Here is a 19,970-nt window from a genome sequence, read left to right as displayed (position 1 = left end):
CTAACCAACAAGCCAAGCTTGTTTCTGTAAATTACCTGATTGCTTGTTCAGCCAAAGCCATGTTTGGCCACTGGGCTGCTCCCTCCTCCTATGTCTTCCATCCACACTATCTACCCTAGTCCCAAATTTTCACAGCCTTGGACAAACCTTAGGACAGTCATATCCCTTCCAACTAATAGCAGCCTAATTCATGAAGCTGAGTCAGCAGATTTCAAGGGGCACTGCCAAGCCTAGCAGATGACATGCACAAAAAACAGCAGAGATTTTCCAAATAAAGCAAAAGAGGATTGTTAGACTGCCCCACAGCACAGGTGTCCCAAGTATACCTTGCCCTCCTGGGCCCGTTTGTCTTAGATTGATTCCCTGCCCTTCCCCCACCCACTCTGCTCTGTTTCCCAGATCAGTTGGCTTCTGGCTGGGTTCAGCCAATGGGAGACACTGACTGGAGGAAGGACGAAGCCAGTGTGTCTCTCCTCTTTCCTTCCTGCTCTGGACTATTTTCCCCCTACTTTCTTGCTTTAGACAGGACTCTGAGTTGACAATCTGTACCTCGGTTGTTTTTTCAGCCTCTTCTATCTCCAAGGAAACCAGTTCCCTGAATTAAACTCCCTCTGTTTTCTGGGCATATACCCAGAGAAAACCATAACTCAAAAAGACACACCCCAATGTTCATTGCAGCACTATTTACAATAGCCAGGACATGGAAGCAACCTAAATGCCCATCGACAGACAAATGGATAAAGAAGATGTGGTACATATATATACAATGGAATATTACTCAGCCATAAAAAAGGAACAAAATTGGGTCATTTGTAGAGATGTGGACGGACCTAGAGGCTGTCATACAGAGTGAAGTAAGTCAGAAAGAGAAAAACAAATATCATATATTAACGCATATTTGTGGAATCTAGAAAAATGGTACAGATGAACCTGTTTGCAAGGCAGAAATAGAGACACAGACGTGGAGAACAAACGCATGGACACCAAGGGGGGGATGGGGGCGGGTGAGATGAATTGGGAGATTGGGATTGACATATATACACTAACTAACATGTATGAAATAGATAACTAATGAGAACCTGCTGTATAGCACAGGGAACTCCACTTTGCTGTACAGTAGAAACTAACACAACATTGTAAAACAACTATACCCCAATTAAAACAAAACAAAACAGAACTCCCTCTGTTTTAAATGCTCACAGTAGTTTCCATTTTTCTGGATGGACCTTGACTGATACATCTCCTCAGGAGCAACCACCTTTCTAAAAGGCAGCACTACTCCTGTCTACACCCGCTCCTAACATCCCCACTCCACACGTGCACTTGCATTTCAGCCACCACCTACACAAATGCACACCTTCCATTCTGCCAGTCTAGTTAAATGCCTGTCACTGCAGGAACTGCAGAGCTAATTTTCCTCCACCAGAGGAAATAGAAGGGACTAGCATGTCGGGATTCAAATCACGGAATAGGAGCTGTCTCCCCAGCACCCAGCATCTGTCCCTAATCCTAGCCCAGTCATCATAGACTGAGCAGTCAAGTGACAAAAACTTCCCTGGAGCTTCCCAGATGGATGCCAGGGAATCAGAAAACCTCATGAGATGCTACATGAAACTTCATTGGAATGCATACATATGTTTTGTTTTCCTTGGGAGACAGTCTATTTATTTCGTTGATTTCTCAAAGGGCCCACAAGCCTAAAACTGATGAAGAAGAAGGAGACTACATCAAAATTTAAAACTTTGTACATCAAAGGACACAATCCACAGAGTGAAAAGGCAACCAACCCAATGGGAGAATATATATTATATATATATATAAGATTTGGAACTATCTTATATAAAGATAGTTTATATAAGATAGTTATATAAATAACTATATATTTATATAACTATCTTATATAAACTATCTTTATATAAGATAGTGTGCATTTGTGTAGGTGGTGGCTGAAATGCGTGTGGACGTGTGGAGTGGGGATGTTAGGAGTGGGGGTAGACAGGAGTAGTGCTGCCTTTTAGAAAGGTGGTTGCTCCTAAGGAGATCATATATATATAGATATAGATATAGATATAGATATAGATATAGATAGATATAGATATCTATATCTATCTATATCTATATCTATATCTATATCTATATCTATATATCTATATATATCTGGTAAGGAGTTATGTCCAGAATATATAAAGAACTCCTATAACTCAGCAAGAACATCAACAACAAAAGTACTTGAGTAATACACTTCTCCAAAGGCCAAAAAACACATGAAAAGACATCACTAATTATCAGGGAAAAGCAAATCAAAACTATGAGATACCATTTCACGCCTGTTAGGATGGTTACTGTAAAGAGAAAAAAAAAACAAAAACCCCAAAAACAGAACATACCAAGTACTGGTGAGGATGTGGAGAAATTAGAACCCTTGTGCACTGCTGGTAGGACTGTAAAATGGTGCAAACTCTATGAAAAAGTGTGCGGTGGATCCTCAAAAAATTGAAAATAGAATTACCATATGATCCAGTAATTCCACTTCTGGATATATACCAAAAAGAATTGAAAGCAGGGTCTCAAAGAGATATTTGTACACCCATATTCATAACAGCAGTATTCACAATAGCAAAAAAGTGGAAGCAAGCCAAGTGCCCATCAATAGACAAATGGATAAGCAAAATGTGGTACATACAAACAATGGAATACTATTCAGCCTTAAGAAAGAAGGAAATTCTGACACATGTCACAGTGGATGAATTTTAAGGACATTAGGCTAAGTGAAATAACCAGTCCCCAAAAGACAAATACCCTATGATTCCACTTATATGAGGTACCTAGAATAGCCAGATTCATAGAGACAGAAAGTACAATGGTGGTCGCTAGAAGCTGGGAGAGGGGAGACTGGAGATTGTTGTTTAATGGATATAGATTTTCAGTTTTGCAAAATGAAAAGAGTTCTGGAGATTAATTGCACAGCAAGGTAAATGTACTTAACACTACTGAACTGAACACTTAAAAATTATTAAGATGATAAATGTTATGTGTATTTTACTGCAATTAAAAAACTTTAAAATAATTTTTTTTAAATAAAGGTGAAACCTACCATATACTTGAGATCCTATTTTTATTGCCCAAAAGGATGGATTAAGGAAGATTGGATTCAGGTCACATTATATCTTTTTATCTCCACAACTTATATAATTTATTGAGTTGGGATATCGTTCACTTAGTTTAGAGGTGTGAAACTGACCAGAATTTCTTAGATGAAGATGACTTTGAAGATGTGGTTCAGAAACGTCGATTTTAGATTTTAATGGACATCACATGATAAATGGACTTACTGCTGTGTAGCTAATGCTGGTGGTTCTGCCCTCTGGTGAAAGAAAGCAATGTGATATGATGAGAGGAAATTTAACTTGGAGTCAGGAAGTCTGGGCATGAATCTTTGTCCCATCACTGGTGACCTAGGGCAAGTCAAACAACTTCTCTGAGCCTCAGATGCTCTGTCTGTAAAATGAGACAGATAATCCCTGTTTCTTATTTCCTAGTGTGTTATGAGGCTCAAATAGGAAAATAAATGCAAATACATTTTAAAACTGTAAAGTGTGATCCAGAAAAAAGGTATTTAGTCTAATTCTCCCTTATGATCCTTGGTTATATTCGCCTTCAATTATTGTTACATCACTTTTCCAAGTCAATCTATTATTTACTAGTTCTATTGACTTAAGCAACGTGGCACACAACGAAGAATATAATAAACACTTAATACCAGCCTTGTGAAAATTATCTTCTAATCTTTATTAATGTGCAGGCATATAACTCTATATTGGAATTAGCTGTTGTCTGCTACTTTATGTTCTGTTTTTTCCACTTAACATCATACCCCATTCTCAGGTATTAAGAGGAATTATGAAAATATCTCTGTTACGGCAAATATTAACATGCTATAGTTTGTGGCATCATTCCTCAAGAGGCCCTAGCCTTAAAATATCAGCCAATAAACAGAAGCCTTTAGAGACAAACTGATGTACAGAATATGCCCTTGCACAAAAGTGCCAAACTATAATCTGACGGAATTGGGAACAGAAGGGTTGTCAACCTTTTAGGCTGAGAGAGTTCTGAGGCAATGCTCTAAGGAAGACAGAAATGATGAATGTGGTAAATGACAGTCATGGGAGAGACCTAAATTCTGCCAAGTTTTTAACCAAGAAGCAAGATTAGATTTATCACAGGGGAAAAACCGTAACAGTCCAGTAGGGAACCAAGAGCAGGGAGACGGTACATAAAGTGGTTCACAATTTCAGTAGCAGTCCGTAAAACTTGGGTTTGAGTTCTGATTCTGCCACCAACTGATGCCACTTACTTATCATTGGGAAGGATACCTAAGCTCTACAAGTCTCCATTGTCCCATCTAAGAGAAGAGAGACTAGTAGTATCTAACTCATAGGATTGCTTGGAAAATTGAAAGAGATAATACATATAAAGCATTTCACACATGCTCAGAAATCACAGATGTGAGATTAAATTTGGCAATACATTTCTATATCTTAAACACTCACAATGTGAAGGCTAAATGAACTCTCTGTGGACTCTCAAATCATATCAACCTTGCAGGAGTCAGATATACCCAACTGGAGGTGTCAACTCAGTCCGTTTTTAAGGATGTTAAATTTAAAAAGCAGCACTTCTGTTATGGATACATTCAGTCATTGACAAGGTGGCACCCATACCTCCTACTATAAACCCTTGACTGGGTGCAGGGTACAGTATGTACTATTTACAGATGTCTGATCATCTAGCATTAATAAAGCAGTGTGGCAGCCAACCCTACCTCAAGTCTTGGGTCCTTGAAATTCATCCTTCGTTAGATAGCAGTATCTGTTGGCAAAGAAAAGAGTATTGAAGTCCACTTCTAGACATTACAAATTCTGGATGCATAGAAAATATTTCTTAAGCTGCTAATGAGAAGTAGGTTTATCCAAGTGTGAAAGCAAATCCTGTGATCTGAGGAAGGCAAGGGGCATGAAAGCAGCAAGCTCTCCACAGAGTTACTAAATTCCAAGGGTCTGAAACTGCTCAACAAGCCACAACACCCAGCAGCTTTCAAAACGTGTTTTTCTTCTTAGGATTGACCCGGGAGCAACATTTGGCTCATTTGGCAGAAAAGCTACACTTTCCAATATGTAGAAAACAAGGAGTTGATGTGGGGAAGGAGGCTTGCGCAATTTTCCTGTGTTTCCAGTATTTGACTTTTACAGGCATAACCTATATGCCCCAGCAATTCCATTCCTAGGTATATGCTCAACAGACAGTCATCCATATGTGCACGTACAAAATAGCAATAGCAGCTTCGTTCATAACAGCCCCGAAGTAGAAACAACCCAAAGGTCCATAATTGAAATGGATAAATAAATTGTGGTATATTCAAATAAATGAATATTAATCAGCAATGAAAATGAATACACTACCACTGCGCGCAACAGTATGAATGAATCTCACAAGCATAACGTCAAGAAGCCAGATAGAAAACAATATGTACCTTATGATTGCTGTTTTTAAAAGCTCAAAAGCAGGCTGGCCTAATCTATGATGCTGAAGGTTTTGAGAGTGATCACCTTTGCGGAGGAGGAAGGGGTTAGTGAGTGGGAAAGTGTCCACTGGGGCTTCTGGGATGCTCATAATGTTCTATTTCTTTCTTTTTTTAAAATTAATTAATTGATTTTTAAATTAATTTTTGGCTGCGCTGGGTTTTTGCTTCTGCGCGCGGCCGAGCGGGGGCTACTCTTTGTTGCGGTGCGCGGGCTTCTCACTGCGGTGGCTTCTCTTGTTGCAGAGCACGGGCTCTAGGCACCCGGGCTTCAGTAGTTGTGGCATGTGGGCTCAGTAGGTGTGGCTCGCGGGCTCTAGAGAGCAGGCTCAGTAGTTGTGGTGCACGGGCTTAGTTGCTCTGCGGCATGTGGGATCTTCCCAGATCAGGGATCAAACCCTTGTCCCCTGCATTGGCAGGCGGATTCTTAACCACTGTGCCACGAGGGAAGTCCCATAATGTTCTATTTCTTGACATAGGAGGTAGTTATGTGAGTGTGTTAGCTTTGTACTAATTCATCCAACTGTCACTTTGATTTGTTCACTTTTCTATATGCATATGTACTTTAATTTTAAATTTTATTAAAATAGATTTTTACCAAATTGACTAATACAAAAAAAATGGACAAATTGCCTTACTAGATCAGATTGATGGACAATTCAGTCCAACTTCCTTATAATGAAACCAAGAGACATGCGTTAAAGTTGCTATCTGTACTGTCATCATTAAGTTAAACTTCTTTCTTTTGTCCAAATAACCTGCTCTGATGCTTTAATCTAATAATCCATTATTACCTTCTTGAAGTTAGATTATTTTTATTTTTTTGATTTAACAAGTTCTATGTATTCATTATTGCTATGACAAACATTGCCTTCTATGTATTAAATGATCTCTTTCAAGCCTCAAGGGGTATCCCACCCATGCTAGTATGCCAAAATTTAATCAGTAAGTCCACTTTCATATTTTATAATTTTGTCAATGTGTTTGGTATACTTTCTCCATATTCATATTTCCAGGTTCAACACTTCTAAGGTTTAGTCTCTGTTGGTAGAACCTCAGATTTGGAGTTCCTTTTTTATACATGACCTTCTGGCTTCCTGAGCATTTTAGCAGCCTTCTTTGAACCTGGTCTGCGTTCATTAAGACTTTTTTTTTTTTAATGTTTCTTTATTTGTTTTCTTATTATTCATCCATTTTATACACATCAGTGTGTACATGTCAATCCCAATCTCCCAATTCATCTCACCATTCCCCCAACACCCTGCCGCTTTCCCCCCTTGGTGTCCATACGTTTGTTCTCTACATCTGTGTCTCAATTTCTGCCCTGCAAACCGGTTCATCTGTACCATTTTCTAGGTTCCACATCTATGCCTTAATATATGATATTTGTTTTTCTCTTTCTGACTTACTTCACTCTGTATGACAGTCTCTAGATCCATCCAAGTCACTACAAATGACCCAATTTCGTTCCTTTTTATGGCTGAGAAATATTCCATTGCATATATGTACCACATCTCCTTTAACCATTCGTCTGTCGATGGGCATTTAGGTTGCTTCCATGACCTGGCTATTGTAAGTAGTGCTGCAATGAACATTGGGGTGCATGTGTCTTTTTTTTTTTTTTAATTTATTTTATTTATTTATTTATTTATGGCTGTGTTGGGTCTTTGTTTCTGTGCGAGGGCTTTCTCTAGTTGTGGCAAGTGGGGGCCACTCTTCATCGCGGTTCGCAGGCCTCTCATTATCGCGGCCTCTCTTGTTGTGGAGCACAGGCTCCAGACACGCAGGCTCAGTAGTTGTGGCTCACGGGCCTAGTTGCTCCGCGGCATGTGGGATCTTCCCAGACCAGGGCTTGAACCCGTGTCCCCTGCATTGGCAGGCAGATTCTCAACCACTGTGCCACGAGGGAAGCCCGCATGTGTCTTTTTGAATTATGGTTTTCTCTGGGTATATGCCCAGTAGTGGGATTGCTGGGTCATATGGTAATTCTATTTTTAGTTCCTTAAGGAACCTCCATACTGTTCTCCATAGTGGCTGTATCAATTTACATTCCCACCAACAGTGCAAGAGGGTTCCCTTTTCTCCACACCCTCTCCAGCATTTGTTGTTTGTAGATTTTCTGATGATGCCCATTCTAACTGGTGTGAGGTGATACCTCATTGTAGTTTTGATTTGCATTTCTCTAATAATTAGTGATGTTGAGCAGCTTTTCATGTGCTTCTTGGCCATCTGTATGTCTTCTTTGGAGAAATGTCTATTTAGGTCTTCTGCCCATTTTTGAATTGGGCTGTTTGTTTTTTTAATATTGAGCTGCATGAACTGTTTATATATTTTGGAGATTAATCCTTTCTCCATTGTTTCATTTGCAAATAGTTTCTCCCATTCTGAGGGTTGTCTTTTCGTCTTGTTTATGGTTTCCTTTGCTGTGCAAAAGCTTTTAAGTTTAAGTAGGTCACATTTATTTACTTTTGTTTTTACTTCCATTACTCTAGGAGGTGGGTCAAAAAATATCTTGCTGTGATTTATGTCAAAGAGTGTTCTTCCTATGTTTTCCTCTAAGAGTTTTATAGTGTCCGGTCTTACATTTAGGTCTCTAATCCATTTTGAGTTTATTTTTGTGTATGGTGTTAGGGAGTGTTCTAATTTCATTCTTTTCCATGTAGCTGTCCAGTTTTCCCAGCACCACTTATTGAAGAGACTGTCTTTTCTTCATTGTATATCCTTGCCTCCTTTGTCAGAGATTAGTTGACCATAGGTGCGTGGGTTTATCGCTGGGCTTTCTATCCTGTTCCATTGATGTATATTTCTGTTTTTGTGCCAGTACCATATTGTCTTGATTACTGTAGCTTTGTAGTATAGTCTGAAGTCAGGGAGTCTGATTCCTCCAGCTCTGTTTTTTTCCGTCAAGACTGCTTTGACTATTTGGGGTCTTTTGTGTCTCCATACAAATTTTAAGATTTTTTTGTTCTAGTTCTGTAAAAAATGCCATTGGTAATTTGATAAAGATTGCACTGAATCTGTAGATTGCTTTGGGTAGTATAGTCATTTTCACAATATTGATTCTTCCAATCCAAGAACATGGTATATCTCTCCATCTGTTGGTATCATCTTTAATTTCTTTCATCACTGTCTTATAGTTTTCTGCATACAGGTCTTTTGTCTCCCTAGGTAGGTTTATTCCTAGGTATTTTATTCTTTTTGTTGCAATGGTAAATGGGAGTGTTTCCTTAATTTCTCTTTCAGATTTTTCATCATTAGTGTATAGGAATGCAAGAGTTTTCTGTGCATTAATTTTGTATCCTGCAACTTTACCAAATTCATTGATTAGCTCTAGTAGTTTTCTGGTGGCATCTTTAGGATTCTCTATGTATAGTATCATGTCATCTGCAAACAGTAACAGTTTTACTTCTTCTTTTCCAATTTGTATTCCTTTTATTTCTTTTTCTTCTCTGATTGCCGTGGCTAGGACTTCCAAAACTATGTTGAATAATAGTGGTGAGAGTGGACATCCTTGTCTTCTTTCTGATCTTAGAGGAAATGGTTTCAGTTTTTCACCATTGAGAATGATATTTGCTGTGGGTTTGTTGTATATGGCCTTTATTATGTTGAAGTAGGTTCCCCCTATGCTCACTTTCTGGAGAGTTTTTATCTTAAATGGGTGTTAAATTTTGTCAAAAGCTTTTTCTGCATCTATTGAGATGATCATATGGTTTTTATTCTTCAATTGTTAATATGGTGTATCACATTGATTGATTTGCTTATATTGAAGAATCCTTGCATCTCGGGGATAAATCCCACTTGATCATGGTGTATGATCCTTTTAATGTGCTATTGATTCTGTTTGCTAGTATTTTGTTGAGGATTTTTGCATCTATGTTCATCAGTGGTATTGGTCTGTAATTTTCTTTTTTTGTAGTGTCTTTGTCTGGTTTTGGTATCAGGGTGATGGTGGCCTCATAGAATGAGTTTGGGAGCTTTCCTTCCTCTGCAATTTTTTGGAAGAGTTTGAGAAGGATGGGTGTTAGCTCTTCTCTAAATGTTTGATAGAATTCACCTGTGGAGCCATCTGGTACTGGACTTTTGTTTGTTGGAAGATTTTTAATCACAGTTTCAATTTCTTGTGATTGGTCTGTTCATATTTTCTATTTCTTTCTGGTTCAGTCTTGGAAGGTTCTACCTTTCTAAGAATTTGTCCATTTCTTCCAGGTTGTCCATTTTATTGGCATAGAGTTGCTTGTAGTAGTCTCTTACAATGCTTTGTATTTCTGTGGTGTCTGTTGTAACTTCTCCTTTTTTGTTTCTAATTTTATTGATTTGAGTCCTCTCCCTCTTTTTCTTGATGAGTCTGGCTAATGGTTTATCAATTTTGTTTATCTTCTCAAAGAACCAGCTTTTAGTTTTATTGATCTTTGCTATTGTTTTCTTTGTTTCCATTTCATTTATTTCTGATCTGATCTTTATGATTTCTTTCCTTCTGCTAATTTTGGGTTTTGTTTGTTCTTCTTTCTCTAGTTCCTTTAGGTGTAAGGTTAGCTTGTTTATTTGACATTTTTCTTGTTTCTTCAGGTAAGCCTGTATAGCTATAAACTTCCCTCTTAGAACTGCTTTTGTTGCATCCCATAGGTTTTGGATCATCGTGTTTTCATTGTCATTTGTCCTAGGTATTTTTTGATTTCCTCTTTGATTTCTTCAGTGATCTCTTGGTTATTTAGTAACGTATTGTTTAGCCTCCATGTGTTGGTGTTTTTTATGTTTTTTCCCTGTAATTGATTTCTAATCTCATAGCATTGTGGTTAGAAAAGATGCTTGATATGATTTCAATTTTCTTAAATTTACTGAGCCTTGATTTTTGACCCAAGATGTGATCTATACTGGAGAATGTTTCATGCGCACTTGAGAAGACAGTGTAATCTGATGTTTTTGGATGGAATGTCCTATAAATATCAATTAAATCTATCTGGTCTATTGTGTCATTTAAAGCTTGTGTTTCCTTAGTAACTGTCTACTTGGATGGTCTGTCCATTGGTGTAAGTGAGGTTTTAAAGTCCCCCACTATTATTGTGTCACTGTCAATTTCCTCTTTTTTAGCAGTTGCCTTATGTATTGAGGTGCTCCTATGTTGGGTGCATATATATTTATAATTGTTATATCTTTTTCTTGGATTGATCCATTGATCATTATGTAGTGTCCTTCCTTGTCTCTTGTAACATTCTTTATTTTAAAGTCTATTTTATCTGATATGAGTATTGCTACTCCAGCTTTCTTTTGATTTCCATTTGCAAGGAATATCTTTTTCCATCCCCTCACTTTCAGTCTGTATGTGTCCCTAGGTCTGAAGTGGGCCTCTTGTAGACAGCATATATATGGGTCTTGTTTTTGTATCCATTCAGCAAGCCTGTGTCTTTTGGTTGGAGCATTTAATCCATTCACATTTAAGGTAATTATTGATACATATGCTCCTATGACCATTTTCTTAATTGTTTTGGGTTTGTTTTTGTAGGTCCTTTTCTTCTTTTGTGTTTCCCATTTAGAGAAGTTCCTTTAGCATTTGTTGTAGAGCTGGTTTGGTGGTGCTGAATCCTCTTAGCTTTTGCTTGTCTCTAAAGGTTTTAATTTCTCCGTGAAATCTGAATGAGATCCTTGATGGGTAGAGTAATCATGGTTGTAGGTTCTTCCCTTTCATCACTTTAAGTATATCATTCCACTCCCTTCTGGCTTGTAGAGTTTCTGCTGAGAAATCAGCTGTTAACCTTATGGGAGTTCCCTTGTATTTTATTTGTCGTTTTTCCCTTTCTGCTTTCAGTAAATTTTCTTTGTCTTTAATTTTTGCCAATTTGATTACTATGTGTCTCTTCATGTTTCTCCTTGGGTTTATCCTGTGTGGGACTCTCTGTGCTTCCTGGACTTGGGTGGCTATTTCCTTTCCCATGTTAGGGAAGTTTTCGACTCTAATCTCTTCAAATACTTTTTCGGTTCCTTTCTGTCTCTCTTCTCCTTCTAGGACCCCTATAATGCCAATGTTGTTGCATTTAATGTTGTTCCAGAGGTCTCTTCCGCTGTCTTCATTTCTTTTCATTCTTTTTTCTTTATTCTGTTCCACAGCAGTGAATTCCACCATTCTGTCTTCCAGGTCGCTTATCCATTCTTCTGCCTCAGTTATTCTGCTATTGATTCCTTCTAGTGTATTTTTCATTTCAGTTATTGTATTGTTCATCTCTGTTTGTTCTTTAATTCTTCTAGGTCTTTGTTAAACATTTCTTGCATCTTCTTGATCTTTGCCTCCATTCTTTTTCTGAGGTCTTGGATCATCTTCACTATCATTATTCTGAATTCTTTTTCTGGAATATTGCCTATCTCCATTTCATTTAGTTGTTTTTCTGGGGCTTGATCTTGTTCCTTCATCTGGTACATAGCCCTCTGCCTTTTCATCTTGTCTCTCTTTCTGTGAATGTGGCTTTTGTTCCACAGGCTGCAGGATTGTAGTTCTTCTTGCTTCTGCTGTCTGCCCTCTGGTGGATCCGTTCATTAAGTCTTTCTGAAAGTTTCAATGTGCAGTGATGCTACAGGAAGTGGGTGAGCTCTGCATTGCCTAAGCACCCTTCCCTTGCATGCCCAGCCTCCTGGGCAATTTTGGAAGCTTTCAGGAAGATGAAAATTGCCAGCCTGGCTGACCTGTATCCCAAGCTGTTAGCTCACCTTTTGTATATGTTACTGAGAAATGCATTATTTGTATTTGTCACACTGAAGCTCATCTGTCTACCTCATTCTTGGAACACTCACAGAGCCTTCCATTCGCTTTCTGAAATAAATCTACTAGAGAGCCCAAGAGTTTCTTGATTCTCTTTGTAAAGTTGACAACCTCAGTGTGTATTCCTGCCTTCAACACAATTATAAAACAATTAAAAATGTATGAGCTCAGCATCAACTCCTACATAACCCCACATTTAGCCTTGGTGATCCAGAGAAGTACTTATGTAATTTTTAGTTGACATTTCCTGGCATTAGTCTGGTTTTCTTATCCTTATAATACATTTTCCAAAGTCTATAATAATGTTTTTTTAAAAAGAATTTGACATGAAGTCTAATCTATAACCTTTTGAAAAGTCATATATGCAGTAGTTGACACTTATCTGAATAATGACAACAGCAACAACTAACATTGGGATCTTACCATGTACTGAGGACGCTGATCAGTGATTACATGCTTTTATCTCTTTTAATCCCTTCAGATATCCCGGGAGGTGAGTACTGGCACCATTCCAAGTTTAACAACCAGGCTGAGATCACTTGTCTCTCACTGGTAGAGCCTAGCTGTGAATTCAGGTGTGCTTGATGCTGTCTACACTGCTGGCACGTCACTGCTCCCCCTTCAGCACATGTAACTTCCTTAAATAATCTAACTAGATACACCACAGTGTGTGAAATATTATGAATCTTAATTATCCTATATTAAAATTAAAAGACCACAATGCCTTTCAAAGTGAAATTTAAGTTATTTTTGGATTAGGAATGCTCTTAATTTATCCACCACCATTAGCATTGGTAATCAATGTCTGAAAGCAAACAGTAACAATTTAAAGGGTGGTTGAAAAAAATACTTGGCTCAAAGGTTTGGTGCAAAGAAAAGAAAGGAACAGAAAAGGATCTCCCTTCTTGTCTGACTTTATTGCTGCAGGTTACTGTAATCCTGTTGCTCTGAAGATATTGCTGGTAACCAAATCTGTAGGCAGGAGGATTAGGTATCTTTAATATTATTTTTTACTTTATTTTTTTCCTCTTATCCTTTATTCTCAAGTAAGGAAACAATGGGATTAGTGTGCCAGGCACATTTTAAATGTTAATAGTGTGGATTGTACTTTGATATTAAAGTACTATGACAAATGCCTAGATCCAATCTCCAGCAATCTCAAGAAAGCAGTGCTTAAACTTCCAGAGAAAAAGTGAGGATCCAAGTGGTCACTGAGGACATTATGCTAATGCATATAAATACAGATGAACAGAGCCCGCTGCACTGGAAGCTTTGAACTTCACAGGTAAGGTAAGTGAGGGTCACTATGAAAGTATCGGTCTAAGATTGCTCCTTGAAAACAGGCTCAAATGAGGACAAGCAAATTTTAAAAAGCTGAGTTTAAAATGAGCTGCAAGAAGAGGTCTGATGGTGAGGCTCTGCTGGACAGAAGTGAACGGGCATTAATTCATTTTAGAAGAAATATTTTTATCCTCGACATCATGAGCCTGTGACTGAATCAAGGCGAATGCTTGAAAATTAATTACACATCTATTGAAAAATGGAGATGAGCCAGCACACACAGACCAAGAAAAGCCTCGTTTGCTGAGTGTGTTAATGCAAAAGCTCTGAGATCACATCATACTCAGTGCAAATCTCAGGCGCCTTTGGGAACTGAGCAACGAAGAAAGAGGGCTGATGACACCGGAAAGATATTTGTTCATTGCAAGTATAAGCCAATTTCAACAGGGTTGAACTATCTCCTCGGAAGTGATAATAAAATACTTATCAGGCTTAAGCTTTTCCATGAAGAAAGAGAAAAAAATAACCCCAGCTCTCCTCACTGAGTCTGCTGTATCTGTCCTACCTGCAGTTGCAAAGGGTGGAGGGAAGGAGGGAAGGAAGGAAGGAGGGAATGACAATTATTCCTTCTTTGTCCAAAAGGCAAAGATAATGTTCATGGTGAGGCTAAGGGCATAGTCTCTAAACTATCCCCACCGCTGTCCCACTGTATCCTCTTTCTCTGCTGTATTTTTCTTCATGGTGCTCATCTATACTGGACATAGCATCTATCACTTGGCTATTTGCGGGTCGCATGTACTTTCTCCACTGCAATGTAGGCTGCAGGTGACATGTCATCTCAGTACAGCTGTCCTCTAGCTCCCAGAACAGTGCCTAGAATGGTAGGCGCTCAATACATATTTGTGGAATAACAAATGGGTGAATTGATTCACTACTGGCTAATTAATTAATTTGCTGGGGGTATCAGAATATCTTCCTTTTTCAAAATATTAATATCTGGGCTTCCTTTTCCCCATCAGGCATGGGGTGATGCTGACATTACTCCCCCAAGCCTAAGCCCAGCTTAGGACCACAGTCTTATGAACATACACACACAAAATTTTGCTTATGCAAAGAAATTCAAACTAAAAAGAAAATATACTCTGATAGAAAGTGAGAAGACAGAACAGGCAATTCAAAAATATGAAAAAAAATACAAAAATATACCCTCTGCAGTAACTGAAGAAGTAACTAAAACATCGATGAGAGACTAGTTTTTTAGAATCTTTGCCATTTAGATGCAAAAAAGCAATATCCATTTTTTTTTTTTTGCAAGTGTACAGGGAAATGAGCACTTTTATGTACTGTTAGTGAAGTGTCAAGAGTTAGACAGTCTCTTCACTCTATGTAGTCTTACATGGAGTGGGCTGTCAATTACAATGTCTGTCCTGCCACAGAGGTAAGCCCAAGATGGACCCAACATAGGGGAGATAGGAAATTGCGCTGGGAAGACTAATTCTTTAGTTCCTGCAGATCACTACAGATGTTTAAGGATGTTGAACTCATTCAGACAAATCAATACCTAAGGACTGACCCGCTACTCTTCAACTGACCATAAGTGCAGCATCTTCTATGGACTTCCAGAGAAGCAGAAATTAAAAGAACCTTGTTCTCCTTAAGAGTCAAAGTTAAGAAGATTGCATTGTCTAAAGCAAAGAAAACTATCCAATAAGTACCCAACTCTTACTAAGCCAAAACCTGTCAGACCTACATCATTATCTAATAACACAGTGAAGAGGAGAGTAAGAAAGGAAACGCCCCACTGAACTACATGCCAGGCATAGTGCTAGAGACTCTATACATGTTAGTCCTCTCCCTGTATGCTTCTCCCTTGGGAGTCAGTAGCTCTGCTTTCTAAGGTGTAATAGACATTTATCAATCTATATACTGGAGGATACCTGAACAATTTTGCATTCGGTATTAATACAAGAACAGTCTTTTTAAATGGGTTTTAATTTGCTTTGCATGAACATAGGTTAGCTAGATAATGAGTCATTTTTCAATCAAAGCCATATGGAATTTTTCTGTTTCAGTCATCATTTTCCTAAAGTGATTTCAAATAGGTAAATGGAAATATGTTCTCTATTCTATACATTTTTAAAAGAATCAATAGCAGTTTTCATAGTTTCTCAACCAAATGTCTTCCTCTGAAGAATACCTACAACGAAAATGTAAATTCTGAACATAGCTAATTTGGTGATGTAAAAGTCAAATTGTCAAGTCCCCAGAGCTAGCTGGTGATAATTGGGGCAGGGGTGGTGGTGGTTCAATTGTGTGAAGTGAGAACCTTTATCCCTAGACATATTGCCACCAATTTCCACTGGTCCCAAGAGGGGTCCACCATAGGGGGTGAGAAAATGTTACTCCTTTTCAATTTCCAAACTTCTTCATTGAGCAGGAGACCATGATTCTTCTATTTTCTACCATTCCCTCTCAAATTACAAATGTAATTTCCAGAATTTCTAAAGAGGGATGGAGAAAATAATACTAAATATAACTCAGAAATCTTACCCAGAGCGATTCAAAATCCTTTCCATGGAAAGGCCTCATCCCTGTTTCTCCCTTCCTCCATACCCTTCCTTGCAAGTAACAGAATGTTCCCCTATGTGTCTTAAGAAAAACAAACCTTCACTTTTACTATCAAATCCAGAGGCACTACAGTTCCAGACTCAGTTGGTTCTGGATCTGATTCTCTGATTCTCTCTTGGCTCTTACCCTCCTAGGCATAAAATGGCTGCCTCAGCCCCAAGCATCACGCTCTCATTTTACATTGCCAGAGACAGAACGGAAGGTAGAGCAGTGATTTCTCTCATATTCACAGGAAGACCATAGAGTTTATCACTTGAATTAGAATTTTTTTCAAGTGAAAGAAAGTATTATTAGTAATTTTACCAGGACAATACACATAAACCAGCACTATCTCAGAAAAGTGAGATATGTGCTCGCCTTACTTATTAGAGACAAAAGCATTTCCCAGAAGCCTAGGGGGTTTGGAAGGGGCTCCCCTTCCCTGAGCACACTGACACCCATACAGGCTTCGGTTAACAAGGAAGAAGGTGGGTTAGCTGTTGAGTAGGCAACAAACTGTATCTACCATCAATCCAGGTCCATGACAATAAAACTAAATTTCCTCTAAATGGAGAAGGAGACCTGCTTTTCTGAGAACACAGCTGCAGAAGGAGGTAGAGCTGTCATGGTAGTAACCATCTTTCCTCCAGAGTTAAATCTTCACAAACCCCATTATTAGACAAAAAACTTTCTATCGTCCCATTTGAGTTAGTATTCTCAAAGTGCATAGAGCAGTGCCCTACGCTTGGGATGAGCCCACAGTCGGTCTTTCAGTGAGTGGGCATTCCATAGCTCAAAGCAGGAACATCCACCAGCAGGCAAGTATGCTGATGCCGGGAGATATATTTCAGTCTGAGTGTTGGGTTGAATGGCATTTATACTCTCAAAGTTGAGAATTCTAGAATAAATACCTTGAGACTTTATTCTAGCTTCATTCTCCAAGTCATAACAGTGAAGTATTGCCTCTTATATAATCTCTAACCATGCCATTTAAAAAATCATTTGATGTACCTTTAAACAAAAATGCCTCAAAGTCCTGAGAGGTTATTCAGAAGGTTGGCAAGCAGTCAAACAGATGTGCAATCAAAATCTTTGTCATCCTTTTTTGATGGTATCTGAATCATCAGAAAACATAAAATCAATATTCTGTTCCAAGACTTTGTTTCTTATGGTGGGAACACATATGTAACATGCCTCAAAAACTGTAAATGCTGATGGCGCTGACTTAGTTCAAGTTCAGTATGTTCACAACCAAAGGGGAAATACTCACCTGTCAGATTTTGACTTTATGTAGAGTATGATGGCTAAGGTCCGAAAACCAAGGCTTTGACACTCAGCGTGAAAAAATACTTTTAAATCCTTATTATATTTCTATTGTTAAATCTTCATTTCTATCTGGAATAACTGACAGTGAAGAGTGGGGTAAAGAAAATTTTTTTTACATTTGCCTAAGTCTGATGCCTGACTTAAGTTGCTGCAACAAATGGTCTTATGAACATGGTTGTAGGATGCATATGCTTGTATGTCATGTTTCAGGGGATCATGCTGGTCACTCAGGGAGAGTTAGATCCAACCTCCCCACTTCCAGAAGTATCTTTCCAACATCCCTGGGGACAGGAAATTAACCTACATGTCAACTGCTGATGCTCTCAGCTTGTGAAATATTGAAAACCCATAATTAAGTAGAAACCAATGGAAATCAGACAAGGTTCTGGGTTTTAGCATAATTATAACCCCATTATTCTAAAGTGATGGGTTCTACTCAGTTTTTAGAATGTGTTAGGGAAGCACCTCCCTTTCCATGAATGTATAACATGCCCAAGAAATAGAGACCCAACTATATTTTAGACTTTGGCTCCTGTGACAATTTATCAAGGAGGATTGGTACTCTTACGAATATTCTTCTCAAATGATAGTGTATGTACTCTAATCAATCTAGTCTATTTTTAACCAGATCTTTAGTATTTCATTATTGTTTTGGTCCACATTGCATTGTTCAACAACAAACCCCAAAAAATCAACTTAAACATTAAAAAACATTCTATTCCCCCATGTAATGAATAAGGGCAATTCTGACTTTTTACTGATTCCCCTTTATGGCAGACTTTTTTCATTCAACAAAAAAGAAATGATGACATAGGCAAAGATATTAGAAAAGTGCTTTCCAGAAAAAGTCATTTCTGGACTTAAATCATTGCCATTGAGGGGAAAAAAAAAGCAGTTTTGTACCTGTCTGATAAAAGGAACTTCATCCAGCACCTTGCAAAGTGAACTTGTCACAGTCTCCTGCTAAGCCTCAGATTGAACCCTGATGTCACCACGTCTATGCATTGCAGTTCTGTGTGCAAAGCTCTCATATCAAAACATGTCATCTTAGGAAAGGCGCAGAAGTAAAATGCAGTCTTAGGATTCTGTCCAAACGTATTAGAAGGTTGACAAACAGACTTGCAGGTAAAATTTTTCTTCTTCAACAATGGTCTCAAAAAGCCACAGAAACATGTTCTGCATGTGTGCTTTTAAACATGCCCCATTTATCTAGCCTACAATTGTATATTGCTTGGCAAACGGGCATATTATTTTAATCTGAGGACAAATTTCATCAAACTATGGATGATTTGCCTCAAGCTTCCCAGGCAGTGGTTAGCTCAATGGGATTCTCAGTAAAGGCATGCCTAACTCAGGAAGGCCCCTGAGGAGGAAGGGATTAGAAAATAAAACAACTCCAATAATGAGGTTTTTGTTCCTGAACTGTCTCCACACTCTTGTACTGAAAACAAAACCCCCTAAATAAGTCCAGTTGTTCTCAGTACACGAGTTCACACTGTCTTCTCCGGGGTGGAAATCAAGTCTCCTCTATAGGATTAAAGACTGAAACAGGCTGGGGTGGCTTGAGCCAGCAGTGCCAAAATTTAATATAAGACCTTCGCAGCCAAGTCGCCCTTCAAACTCACAGTGCTGAAATAGTTTCTCTGCTATTTTGTGACACTTCTGTTCTAGAACTTGAGTTCTCTTTTCACCTCTACGTTATGTATTGACTTAAAAAGATGCTCAACTTTTAAAAATTAAATGGAAAAATATACATAGAAATAATATTGTAAGACAGGAGTAGTTATTCTGGGGTGTAAATTAGGAGTAGTATTTGTATTTTTATTTTTCAAGTATTCCTAGAACTCTTCAATGAGTACTTATTTGCATAAAGAAAAATAGATGCACAGAAAACTAATAGTCACAATAATTGTATTGCTGATATATTCTCTTTCTAAAATAAAGCTTCTAGATTTTTCTAAATGCAAATTTATGCAGTTCCCTTCAGTAGGTTTATTTTTACTCAACTTATTTCACCTTCTTCATTTCTTTAGAATTTCTAGATTTATTTTAGGTTGGAAAGAGCTGCCTCCTTGGTCCTGTTTAACAGACCTTTTAGACATTAGTTGAATACAAATAGATTATGTATACTGTGTTGTAACATATGAATACCTTCCAAGCATCTGCATATTACTCCTTCTCAGAGACATGTCTTAGGGTAGGGAAATTATGTATCTATGCATTGTGTGCAGCTGTAATTATGAGAGCTTAAGTGGAAAAATAATATAGGACCTAGTCTCTAACCTGAAAGTTTTATTTATTCATTATCTGTTCAAATGTTCCCAAAACTAATCAGCTGAAGCCCCAGAGTCCTGAATGATAAAGTGTGGAAGAGATGTTCTAGATCTGGGAGATTCTGAGGGCAGGGTTTATTAACTTTCTGCCTCTTAC

The 19,970-nt window shown here is 38.2% G+C and overlaps 1 long non-coding RNA gene across 3 annotated transcripts in view; it reads left to right on the top strand.

The window, feature by feature from the left end:
• LOC103005097 (uncharacterized) overlaps nucleotides 1–19,970 on the top strand; it is a 228,767-nt gene that overhangs the window by 53,089 nt on the left and 155,708 nt on the right. The gene's annotated exons all lie outside the window — the stretch shown is intronic.

The sequence above is a fragment of the Balaenoptera acutorostrata genome, chromosome 8, assembly GCF_949987535.1.
Source record: "Balaenoptera acutorostrata chromosome 8, mBalAcu1.1, whole genome shotgun sequence".
Lineage (NCBI taxonomy): Eukaryota > Metazoa > Chordata > Mammalia > Artiodactyla > Balaenopteridae > Balaenoptera > Balaenoptera acutorostrata.
This window is presented reverse-complemented; position numbering and strand designations above follow the sequence as displayed.